This window comes from Somniosus microcephalus, chromosome 8 (genome assembly GCF_052327205.1).
Source record: "Somniosus microcephalus isolate GS21.2 chromosome 8, FLI_Smic_1.0, whole genome shotgun sequence".
NCBI lineage: Eukaryota > Metazoa > Chordata > Chondrichthyes > Squaliformes > Somniosidae > Somniosus > Somniosus microcephalus.
In genome coordinates this window covers 272,056,464-272,068,864 of record NC_140994.1, presented here as the reverse complement: position 1 = coordinate 272,068,864, position 12,401 = coordinate 272,056,464, and the positions used below count along the sequence as shown (strand labels likewise).

At 46.2% G+C, this 12,401-nt stretch overlaps 1 long non-coding RNA gene across 1 annotated transcript; it reads right to left on the bottom strand.

Annotated features, from left to right (window-relative positions):
• Positions 1–2,059: 2,059 nt before the first annotated feature.
• Positions 2,060–8,604, bottom strand: LOC147114405 (uncharacterized). Its single transcript, XR_015079169.1, has 2 exons — positions 7,109–8,604; positions 2,060–2,358 (listed from the first exon to the last, which is right to left on the bottom strand). It is a non-coding gene; the product is annotated as an uncharacterized LOC147114405 (long non-coding RNA).
• Positions 8,605–12,401: the final 3,797 nt, after the last annotated feature.

Below are 12,401 nucleotides of genomic sequence, written 5' to 3'. Positions count from 1 at the left end.
TCTCTGGGTGAAGAAATTTCTCCTCATCTCTGTCCTAAATGGCTTACCCCTTATCCTTAGACTGTGACCCCTGGTTCTGGACTCCCCGACCATCGGGAACATCCTTCCTGCATCTAGTCCGTCCAGTCCTGTTAGAATTTTATAAGTTTCAATCAGATCCCCTCTCATTCTTCTAAACTCCAGCGATTATAAACCCAATCGACCCAATCTCTCCTCATACGTCATTCCTGCCATCCCAGGTATCAGTCTGGTGAATCTTCACTGCACTCCCTCCATGGCAAGAACATCCTTCCTCAAATAGGGTGACCAAAACTGCACACAATACGCAAGGTGTGGTCTCACCAAGGCCCTGTACAACTGCCATGGTGTGGAGATGCCGGAGTTGGACTGGGGTGGACAAATGTAAAAAGTCACACAACACCAGGTTATAGTCCAACAGCTTTATTTGAAATCACAAGCTTTCGGAGAGCAGCGTCTCTGTGGCCTCGGGTCAAGTGGGCAACTCCTGACCTCCCTGGTTTGATTGACAGGTCTTTCACACAAACACATTACAAGCTGCTTAGCTGACTGTGATTGGTTGCTGAACGTAGCCAGCCATAACAACCTGTCTCTGTGGCCTCGGGTCAAGTGGGCAACTCCTGACATCCCTGGTTTGATTGACAGGTCTTTCACACAAACACATTACAAGCTGTAAACCTCTGTGTTTGACCGGGCTCAAAAGCACAAGTTTTAATCAAGATGTTCTTTCTCAATGTGTGTGAATACTTCCACGAATTTCCTCGATTCCGTTGTAGTCCAGCTCAGCAGTCTTTCGTGGTTCTGAGCATGCTTTAAAACATTGATCTGACCCAGAGGCAATTCAAAACACATAAACCTTCATCCACGATGTGGACCAATGATTCTCTTGTTTTCAGGGGAATTTTGCGAAACTCCTACAAAGAGAAGACTTAGAAAATTTACTAGAATGGTTCCAGGGATGAGGGAATACAGTTACGTGGATAGACTGGAGAAGCTGAGGTTGTTCTCCTTGGAGCAGAGAAGGTTAAGAGGAGATTTGATGGAGGTGTTCAAAATCATGAAGGGTTTAGATAGAGTAAATAAAGAGAAACTGTTTCCCATGGCTGAAGGGTCGAGAACCAGAGGGCACAGATTTAAGGTGATTGGCAAAAGAACCAAAGGCGACATGACGAAAAACATTTTTATGAAATGAGTGGTTAGGATTTGGAATGCGCTGCCTGATAGGGCGGTGGAAACAGATTCAATAGTTGCCTTCAAAAGGGAATTGGATAAATACTTGGAGAAAATTGCAGGAATATGGGGAAAGAGTAGGGGGAGTGGGACGAACTGGATTGATCTTCGAAAGAGCCGGCGCAGACTCGATGGGCCGAATGGCCTCCTTCTGTGCTGCACTATTCTATGATTCTACGATAGAGGTGACCTGATAGAGGTCTTTCAAATTATGAATAGGTTGGACAGGGTAGATGTGGAGAGAATGTTTCCACTTGTGGGAGAATCCAAAAATAGGGGCCATAAATACAAGATAGTTACTAATAAATCCAATAGGAAATAAGGAGAAATTTCTTTGTTCGGGGTGTGGCTAGAATGTGGAACTTACTGCCACAGGAAGTGGGTGAGGTTAATAGCATAGATGCTTTCAAAAGGAAACTAGACAAGTACATGAGAGAAAAGGGATCAAAAGATATGCTGAAAGGCTGAGATGAGGCAGACGGGATAAAAATCACATTAATTACTTGCTGCCTCACCCGATGGGATTTTTGAACAGGCCTTAACTTAAGGGCCGGGCCTAATGAATATATTTAAAATCGGGATCTGATGATGCTTTTCGGACCTTTACACGGTGTTAGAGGTAGTGAGCACTGCCTTGCTGATTCTCAAACCCCCTGTAATGATAAGCAGCGGTGGGAAATGGCTGTCCAACTGTATTTCCCAGCTGCCAAGATCTCCCAGTGCCCTGGCCAACATTTATATCTCACCCAACGTCACGAACAAATACCGTCGCTACATTCTCTATTATGAACAGACACTTCTGTAAAACGAGGTTATTTTGAAGTTTATTGATCAGTTTTGATTTGTAACCAACATTTCAATGTGAAAACAGTGAGAGCACCAACACCAGCAATTAAAGGGTTAATCATTTTATTCCTGAACTTTTCATTATTCTCAGCGGTTCGTTGCTCGCGTTCGTTAGATCTTTAAGTAGGTTTCTGAGTTTCTGCAAGAAGGCCCAGAGGATCGACCTGATACTCAATCTTGCCGTCCTTCAACATCATCATCACCGCCCCATTCCTGGTCTGATCCAGGACAAGCTGCAAGAATCCCTCGGCAACCTGGGATGGCCTGGAAAATCAGACGGAATTCCTGAAGATTCACCCAATCAGTTTAAAATGCACCAGAACCAGATCACAAACCATCTCAGCGGGTCAAAGCAGTTCAGCACCATCGGGGTTTCAGGGGCTGTCAGCGACTCTGCTCTCACATTATTGACATCATAAAAACATAAGAAGTAGGAGCAGGAGTAGGCCATACGGCCCCTCGGGCCTGCTCCGCCATTCAATAGGATCATGGCTGATCCGAACCTAGACTCACGTCCACTTCCCTGCCCATTCCCCGTAACCCTTAATTCCCTTATCAGCAAGGAAACAGTCTATCTCCGTATTAAATTTATTTAATGTCGCAGCTTCCACAGCTCTCTGGGGTAGCAAATTCCACAGATTTACTACCCTCTGAGTGAAGAAGTTTCTCCTCATCTCAGCTTTGAAACGGCAGCCCCTTATTCTAAGATTATGCCCCCTAGTTCTAGTCTCACCCATCAGTGGAAACATCCTCCCCGCATCCACCCGATCAAGCCCCCTCACAATCTTATATGTTTCGATAAGATCGCCTCTCATTCTTCTGAATTCCAATGAGTAGCGGCCCAACCTACTCAACCTTTCCTCATAAGTCAACCCCCTCATCTCCGGAATCAACCGAGTGAACCTTCTCTGAACTGCCTCGAGAGCAAGTATATCTTTTCTGAAATATGGAAGCCAAAACTGTATGCAGTATTCCAGGTGTGGCCTCACCAGTACCCTGTATAACTGAAGCAAGACTTCCCTGCTTTTATACTCCATCCCCCTTGCAATAAAAGCCAAGATTCCATTGGCCAGATCACCAACAATGATGAGTCAGCCTACAGGGAGGAGGTCCAGCATCTCGTGAAGTGGTGCGCCGATAACAACCTGGCCCTCAACATCAAGAAAACCAAAAAAATCATTGTGGACTTCAGGAAGTCTAAAGGCGGAAGTCACACCCCCATCCACATCCATGGGGCTGTGGTGGAAAGGGTGGACAGCTTTAAGTTCCTCGGAGTCCACATCACGGAAGACCTCTCCTGGTTCCTCAATACCTCCTCTCTGGTGAAGAAGGCCCAGCAGCGCCTATATTTCCTAAGGAGGCTGAAGGGATGTAACCTGTCACCCCTGATCCTCTCTAACTTTTACCGCTGCACAATAGAGAGCATCCTGACGAACTGTATCACAGTATGGTATGGCAGCTGTAGCTACTATGACCGGAAAGCCCTGCAGCGGGTAGTCAAAACTGCCCAACGCATTACCGGCACCCAGCTACCGACCATAGAGCCCATATGCCAGAAACGCTGTTTACGGAGGTCACGGACCATCATCAAAGACCCTACCCACCCCAGCCACAGTCTGTTCACCCTCCTGCCATCTGGGAGATGCTACAGATGCATTCGCACCCGAACGACCAGATTTAGGAACAGCTTCTTTCCCAGGGCTGTCATCCTACTGAACTCCACAAATAAACTCTAAAGCCTGCACATCTGCCAATGCACTTTATTATGTTTATGTTAATGTATTACAAGCCAAATGAATGTTGAATGTTTAAATGTCTTAATCTAAATGTACACTCTCGGGAGCCGCAAGCCTACATTTCGTTGTACTGCACTTGTGCACTAACAATGACAATAAAGTTGATTGATTGATTGATTGATTGATCACCTGCTGTACCTGCATACTAACCTTTTGTGTTTCATGCACCAGGACCCCCAGATCCCTTTGTACTGTAGCACTTTGCAGTTTCTTTCCATTTAGATAATAACTTGCTCTTTGATTTTTTCTGCCAAAGTGCATAACCTCACACTTTCCAAAATGATATTCCATCTGCGAGATTTCTGCCCACTCACTTAGCCTGTCTATGTCCTTTTGCAGGTTTTTTATGTCCTCCTCACTCACTGATTTCCCTCCCATCTTTGTATCGTCGGCAAACTTGGATACGTTGCACTTGGTCCCCTCCTCCAAATCGTTAATATAGATTGTAAAGAGTTGGGGTCCCAGCACTGACCCCTGCAGAACACCACTAGTTACTGATTGCCAACCCGAGAATGAACCATTTATCCCCACTCTCTGTTTTCTGTTCGATAGCCAATCTTCCATCCATGCCAATATATTACCCCCAATCCTGTGATTTTTTATCTTGTGCAGTAATCTTTTGTGTGGCACCTTGTCAAATGCCTTTTGGAAGTCCAAATACACCACATCCACTGGTTCCCCTTTATCCACCCTGTTTGTTACGTCCTCAAAGAATTTGAGCAAATTTGTCAAGCATGATTTCCCCTTCATAAAACCGTGCTGACTCTGTCCGATTAAATTATGCTTATCCAAATGTCCTGTTACTGCTTCCTTAATAATGGACTCCAACATTTTACCAACCACAGATGTTAGGCTAACTGGTCTATAGTTTCCAGCCTTTTGTCTGCCTCCCTTTTTAAATAAGGGCGTTACATTAGCAGTTTTCCAATCTGCTGGGACCGTTCCTGAATCCAGGGAGTTTTGGAAAATTACCACCAATGCATCCGCAATCCCTGCCGCTACTTCTCTCAAGACCCTAGGATGTAAGCCATCAGGTCCAGGGGATTTATCCGCCTTAAGTCCCATTATCTTACCGAGTACCATCTCCTTAGTGATTTTAATCGTGTTTAGCTCCTCCCCCCCATAGCCCCCTGTTTGTCCAGTGTTGGGATATTTTTAGTGTCCTCTACTGTAAAGACTGATACAAAATATTTGTTCAGCGTATTTGCCATCTCCATGTTCCCCACTACTAATTTCCCGGTCTCGTCCTCCAAGGGACCAACATTCACTTTAGCCACCCTTTTTCTTTTTATATAACTGTAGAAACTCTTGCGATCTGTTTTTATATTTTTTGCCAGTTTACTTTCATAATCTATCTTCCCTTTCTTAATTAATCTTTTAGTTATTCTTTGCTGGCTTTTAAATGCTTCCCAATCTTCTATCCTCCCACTAGATTTGGCTACTTTATATGCCCTTGTTTTCAGTCGGATACTATCCTTTATTACTTTACTTAGCCACGGATGGCTGTCTTTTCTTTTACGTCCCTTTTTCCTCAGTGGAATATATTTTTCTAGAAAGTTGTGAAATATCTCCTTGAATGTACACCACTGCTCCTGTACCGTCTTACACCTTAATCTATTTTCCCAGTCCACTTTAGTCAACTCTGCTCTCACACCTTCACAGTCTCCTTTATTTAAGCTTAGTACGCTGGTTTGAGATCCAACTCTCTCACCCTCCAACTGAATTTGGAATTCAACCATGTTACGGTCACTCATTCCAAGGGGATCCTTTACTAGGACATTTTTTATTAATCCTGTCTCCTTACACAGGACCAGATCTAAGATTGCCTGCCCCCTGGTTGGTTCAGTAACATACTGCTCAAGGAACCCGTCCCTAATGCACTCTATGAACTCTTCCTCAAGGCTGCCCTGCCCAATTTGAATTGTCCAGTCAATATGAAAGTTAAAATCTCCCATGATTATAGCTGTTCCCTTATTGCAAGCCCCAACTATTTCCTGATTTATACTCCGACCAATAGAGTTGCAACTGTTAGGGGGCCTATAAACTACACCCACTAGTGACTTTTTCCCCTTATTATTCCTTATCTCCACCAAAACTGTTTCACTATCCTGATCCTTTGACCCAATATCATTTCTGACTATTGCAGTGATTCCATCCTTTATTAACATAGCCACCCCACCCCCTTTCCTTCCTGTCTGTCCTTCCTAATAGTCAAATACCCCTGGATGTTTAGTTCCCAGTCATGGTCACCTTGCACCCATGTTTCTGTAATGGCCACCAGATCATACCCATGTGTAGTTATTTGTACCGTCAACTCGTCTATTTTGTTACAAATGCTGCGTGCATTCAGATAAAGAACTTTTAAATATGTTTTGTGACAATTTATTCCTGCTTTTACCCCCTTTACTACTTTACCTTTATCTTTATATATTCTGTCCCTTCCTGACACGCTCTATTGCCTTCGCCGCTGACATTTTTATTTTTCGCTCTCTTGAAACCTCCTCCCCACTAATTAGTTTAAAGCCCTCTCTGCAGCCCCAGTTATTCAATTCGCCAGGATTCTAGTCCCAGCACTGGCCAAGTGAAGTCCGTCCCAATGGAACAGCTCTCTCCTGTCGTAGTACTGGTGCCAGTGTCCCAAGAAGCAAAATCCATTTCTCCCACACCAGTCTTTGAGCCACGCATTTAACTCTCTGATTTTTATTTACCCTAGCCAAATTTGCTCGTGGCTCAGGTAGTAATCCAGAGATTATTACCCTTGTCGTTCTGCTTTTTAATTTGGCCCCTAGCTGCTCATACTCCCTCAGCAGAACCTCTTTCCTTGTCCTATCTATGTCGTTGGTACCAACATGGACCACGACAACTGGATCCTCCCCCTCCCACTCCAAGTTTCTCTCCAGCCCAGAGGAGATGTCCTTAACCCTGGCATCGGGCAGGCAACACAATCTTCGGGACTCTCGCTCTCGGCTGCAAAGAACCCTATTTATCCCCCTTATGATACTATCCCCTACCACTACAACATCAATCTGCAGATTCCTCAAATCAAATATTCAAATCCAGGGTTAATGCCAGATGATGCAGACATCATTCGGTGTCACCTCTGTCCCTCAAGGACACCCGCCCAGAAATGACTGTGTGACATCACCGTACAAATGCTCTATGTAGACATTTGACCATCCAGAAACCAACTCACCCCTTTCTGACTGTTTTATACTTACGTTATAACTCCAAATTCTGCAATCATTCCCTGCACTTTCTCCTTCAGATATGCAAACTTCTCAGCCATTTGCAGATTGCTCAAAAGCAGAGTGTCAACGAAGTTGGGACACAACGCATTTACTCGAACTCCATGCTTCTCAAGGCAGCTCATCTGAAAGCAGAGTCATAGAGTCATAGAGTCATAAGGGCACACGAGGAGGCCATTCGGCCCATCGAGTCCATGCCAGCTCTCTGTAGAGCAATCCAGTCAGTCCCATTCCCCCGCTCTATCCCCGTAGCCCTGCAAGTTTATTTCCCTCAAGTTCCTATCCAGTCTCCCCTTGAAAACATTGAATGTCTCCACTTCCACCACTTCCGTCAGCAGTGAATTCCAGGTCATCACCACTCACTGCGTAAAAAAGTTCTGCCTCACATCCCCCCTGTATCTCTTGCCCAAATCGTTAAATCTGTGTCCCCTAGTCCTGCACCATCAACTAGTGGGAACAGCCTTTCCCTGTCTAGTCTATCCAAACCCGCCATAATCTTGTACACTGCCATCAAATCACCCCTCAACCTCCTTTGCTCTAATGAAAACAAATCCAGCTTCTCCAACCTGTCCTTGTAGAATCATAGAATCATAGAAAGTTACAGCACGGAAGGAGGCCATTTCGGCCCATCGAGTCCGTGCCAGCCAACAACGAGCTATCCAGCCTAATCCCACTTCCCAGCTCTTGGTCCGTAGCCCTGTAGGTTTCTGCACTTCAAGTGCATATCCAAGTACTTTTAAAATGTGATGAGGGTCTCTGCCTCTACCACCCTTTCAGGCCGTGAGTTCCAGACCCCACCACCCTCTGGGGAAAAGATTTCTCCTCAACTCCCCTCTAATCCTCCATCCAGTTACTTTAAATCTGTGCCCCCTGGTTATCGACCCTTCTGCTAAAGCAAATAGGCCCATCCTATCCATTCTATCCAGGCCCCTCATATTTTATACACCTCAATTAGGTTTCCCCTCAGCCTCCTCTATTCCAAAGAAAACAACTCCAGCCTATCCAATCTTTCCTCATATCTAAAATTCCCCAGCCCAGGCAACATCCTCCTAAATCTCCTCTGCACCCACTCCAGTGCAATCACATCCTTCCTGTACTGTGGTGACCAGAACTGTACGCAGTACTCTAGCTGCGGCCTAACTAGTGTTTTATACAGTTCAAGCATAACCTCCCTGCTCTTGTATTCTATGTTCAGCTAATAAAGGCAAGTAACCTGTGTGCCTTCTTAACCACCTTATCTACCTGTCCTGCTACCTTCAAGGATCTGTGGACATGCACTCCAAGTTCCTCTGGTCCTCTGCACTTCTCAGTGTCCTACCACCTATCCCTCCTCGTACTTCTTGACTTGTCTGCAGCCTTTGACACGTTTGACCACTCCATCCTTCTCCAAAGCCTCTCCACCGTCATCCAGCTGGGTGGGACTGCACTCGCCTGGTTCCATTCTTATCTATCTAATTGCAACCAGAGAATCACCTGCAACGGCTTCTCTTCCCATCCCGCATCGTTACCTCTGGTGTCCCCCAGGGATCTATCTTTGGCCCCCTCCTATTTCTCATCTACATGTTGCCCCTTGGCGACATCATCTGAAAACACAGCGTCAGTTTCCACATGTACGCTGACGACACCCAGCTCTACCTCACCACCACTTCTCTCGACCCCTCCACGGTCTCTAAATTGTCAGACTGCTTGTCCCACATACAGTTCTGAATGAGCAAACATTTTCTCCAATTAAATATTGGGAAGACCGAAGCCATTGTTTTCGGTCCCCGCCACAAACCCCGTTCCCGAGCCACTGACTCCATCCCTCTCCCTAACATCTGTCTGAGGCTGAACCACACTGTTCGCAACCTTGGTGTCATATTTGACCCTGAAATCAGCTTCTGACCACATATCCGCGGCATAACTAAGACCGCCTACTTCCACCTCCATAACATCGCCCGTCTCCGCCCCTTGCCTCAGCTCATCCGCTGCTGAAACCCTCATCCATGCCTTTGTTACCTCTAGACTTGACTATTCCAAAACACTCCTGGCTGGCCTCCCACATTCCACCCTACGTAAACTTGAGGTCATCCAAAACTCAGCTGCTCGTGTCTCGCATCATGTCCCGTTCACCCATAACCCCATGTGCTTGCTGACCTACATTGGCTCCCGGTTAAGCAGCGCGTCGATTTCAAAATTCTCATCCTTGTCAAATCCCTCCATGGCCTCGCCCCTCCCTATCTCTGTAATCTCCTCCAGCCCCACAACCCCTAAGATATCTGTGCTCCTCTAAATCTGCCCTCTTGAGGATCCCTGATTATAATCGCTCAACCTTTGGTGGCCGTCCCTTCTGTTGCCTAGGCCCTAAGCTCTGGAATTCCCTGCCTAAACCTGTCCGACTCGCTCCCTCATTTCCTCCTTTAAGACGCTCCCTAAAACCTACCTCTTTGACTAAGCTTTTGGTCACCTACCCTAAGTTATCTTTATGTGGATTGGTCAAATTTTTTGTCTTAAAATACTCCTGTGCAGCGCCTTGGGACATTTTACTACATTAAAGATGCTATATAAATACAAGTTGTTGATGTTGTTATTTATAGTGTATTCCCTTGCCTTGTTAGCCCTCCCCAAATGCATTACCTCACACTTCTCCGGATTGAATTCCATTTGTCACTGTTCTGCCCACCTGACCAGTCCATTGATATCTTCCTGCAGTCTACAGCTTCCTTCTTCATTAGCAACCACACGGCCAATTTTTGTATCGTCTGCAAACTTCTTAATCATACTTCCAACATTCAAGTCCAAATCATTGATATATACCACAAAAAACAAAGGACCCAGTACTAAGCCCTGCGGAACCACACTGGAAACAGTCTTCCAGTCACAAAAACACCCTTCGACCATTACACTTTGTTTCCTGCCTCTGAGCCAATTTTGGATCCAACTTACCACTTTCCCTTGGATCCCATGGGCTTTTACTTTCATGACCAGTCTGCCATGTGGGAAATGATCAAAAGCCTTGCTAAAATCCATATAGACTACATCAAACTTACTACCCTCACTGTAATGTATATACGTTTAAGGGGGGGGGAACTATCTTTTACACCTCATGTATACTGCAGTACTGGCAGTGACCACACCTGCATATAACACTGAGTAGCAATCTGTACAGATCAGTTCCACTGTGAGCCACGTTTAGTAAACACCTGTTGTACCGTTCTCCTGCAGTCTGTGTCTTATTATACACGGACACAACATTGGCGACAAGGCAAGTTCGAACCTACCTGCAACTCTGCATCACCTCCTGGGGATTCGTTCCTGGAGATCAGTGGATTGGAGGTCAAGGCCAGAGACTCAGGTGTCGACCACGGGCAACCGCCCAGTCATCCAGCAGAGACTCGAGAATTGCGGGGGAGGCTGTCGAGAGCCAGGCTTGGCTTTCCAGTCGAGGTGGTCCAGCGAAATGGGCTGGCAACAGGTAGTGTGCAGACCCTTCCCGGACAGCGGCGGCTAGAGCTCGACCGAGCGGCACAGCAAAGGGCCGAGCAGCGTCGACAGGGGAGAGAGAGAGAGGGCAGAGCGTACAGGGCACAGCGGGTGTTCAGGGGCCGAGCAGCGTCGGAGAGAGGGAGAGAGAGACGCGCAGAAACCCGCGAGGCGCCGCCATTGCCACGAGGACCGCCGAGAGTGGCGTTGGCAGCAGCACAGGAGAAGCGCGCAAAACCTACAGGGCGCCGCCTTTGCAATGAGAACTGCCGGGAGCAGCGTTGGCAGCAGCAGGGGAGGAAGGACAGCACGGGAGACGCCATTTTAAGTCATTGGGAGACGCCATTTTAAACCACACCCAAAATGCCGAAGAGTGGCAGTATCACCGCATTTGACAATGAAGTCGAAGATTGGACTACATATGTCGAATGAATAGAGGTGTACTGCAAGGCAAATGAGGTGTCAGATGACAAGAAAGTGTCGGTATTGTTAAATTTAATGGGTGCAAAGACGTATGGTTTATTACGAAATCTAGTAACCCCAACGAAGCCAATGGAAAAGAGTTTTGAAGACATAGTAACGATACTACAGGAACATTTAAACCCCACACCGCTGCTGATAGCAGAAAGATTCAATTTTCACAAATGGAACCAGCATAAGGATGAAAGCAATGCTGATTATTTAACAGAACTGCGCAAACTATCGAAACACTGCCAGTTTGGAGCAGGGCTGGTAGATACCTTAAGGGACAAGTTTGTGTGTGGGCTTCAAAGTGAAGGAACCCAGAAATGGCTTTTATCTGAAAAGGACATTATGCTGGAAAAGGCTTTCAGCATTGCGGTATCATATGAAGCAGCAGCACGGGGCGCTGCAGAGATACAACAGAGACTGCAAGAATCTGGCACAAACTAAATGTCATATGTAACAGAGAAGTGCTATCGCTGCGGCAGAACAACACACGACCAGAATGATTGCTGGTTCAAAGACAAAGTGTGCAGACAGTGTGGAAAAATAGGACACATAGCACGAGTCTGCAGGTCGGGAAAGAAAACCAGCATTAAGAAACCTATCAAAGGAAAGTACAAGAAGATACATAAGATGACGGAGAATAGTTCAGATGAACAAAAGAGTGATAACGACTCCGAAAGCAGGGAACTGAGTTGTCTGAAACTAAATAATGTGATCACAACGGAGGATCACCGAACCATTTGGGTCACTCTCAAGATAGCAGGAGTCCAGGTAAAGATGGAATTGGACACAGGATCAGCCCTAACAGTCATAAACCGACGGGACTACGAGCGGCTGTTCTCACGCATACCCTTGAGAGACACAAAAATTATTTTGAAGACGTACACGGGGCAAAAAGTCTACCCCAAAGGAAAAATAAGGGTGACCTTTAAATATAACGGTAAGGAAACACCAAAACTAGACCTGTATGTATTGCAAGATGGAGGACCACCATTACTGGGACGTGAATGGATCTGGAAAATACAACTGGATTGGAATTCCATACAGGCACTGACTGTGGCTGACAAAAAGGATGACGACGTCACACCTGGGCGACTGTCAAAGATCCTAACTGACGTGAAAGAAGTGTTCCAGCAAGGACTCGGAACACTAAAAGGCATGACAGCGGCGATTAAAATTGAAGAAAATGCAAGCTCAAAATTTTTTAAGGCCAGACCGATACCTTATGCGATCCGCCCAGCCGTCGAAGCAGAGCTGGAGAGTCTGGAACGTTCAGGTTTACTGTCCAAGGTAGACTGGAGCGAGTGGGCTACACCCATCGTCCCTGTGATGAAAA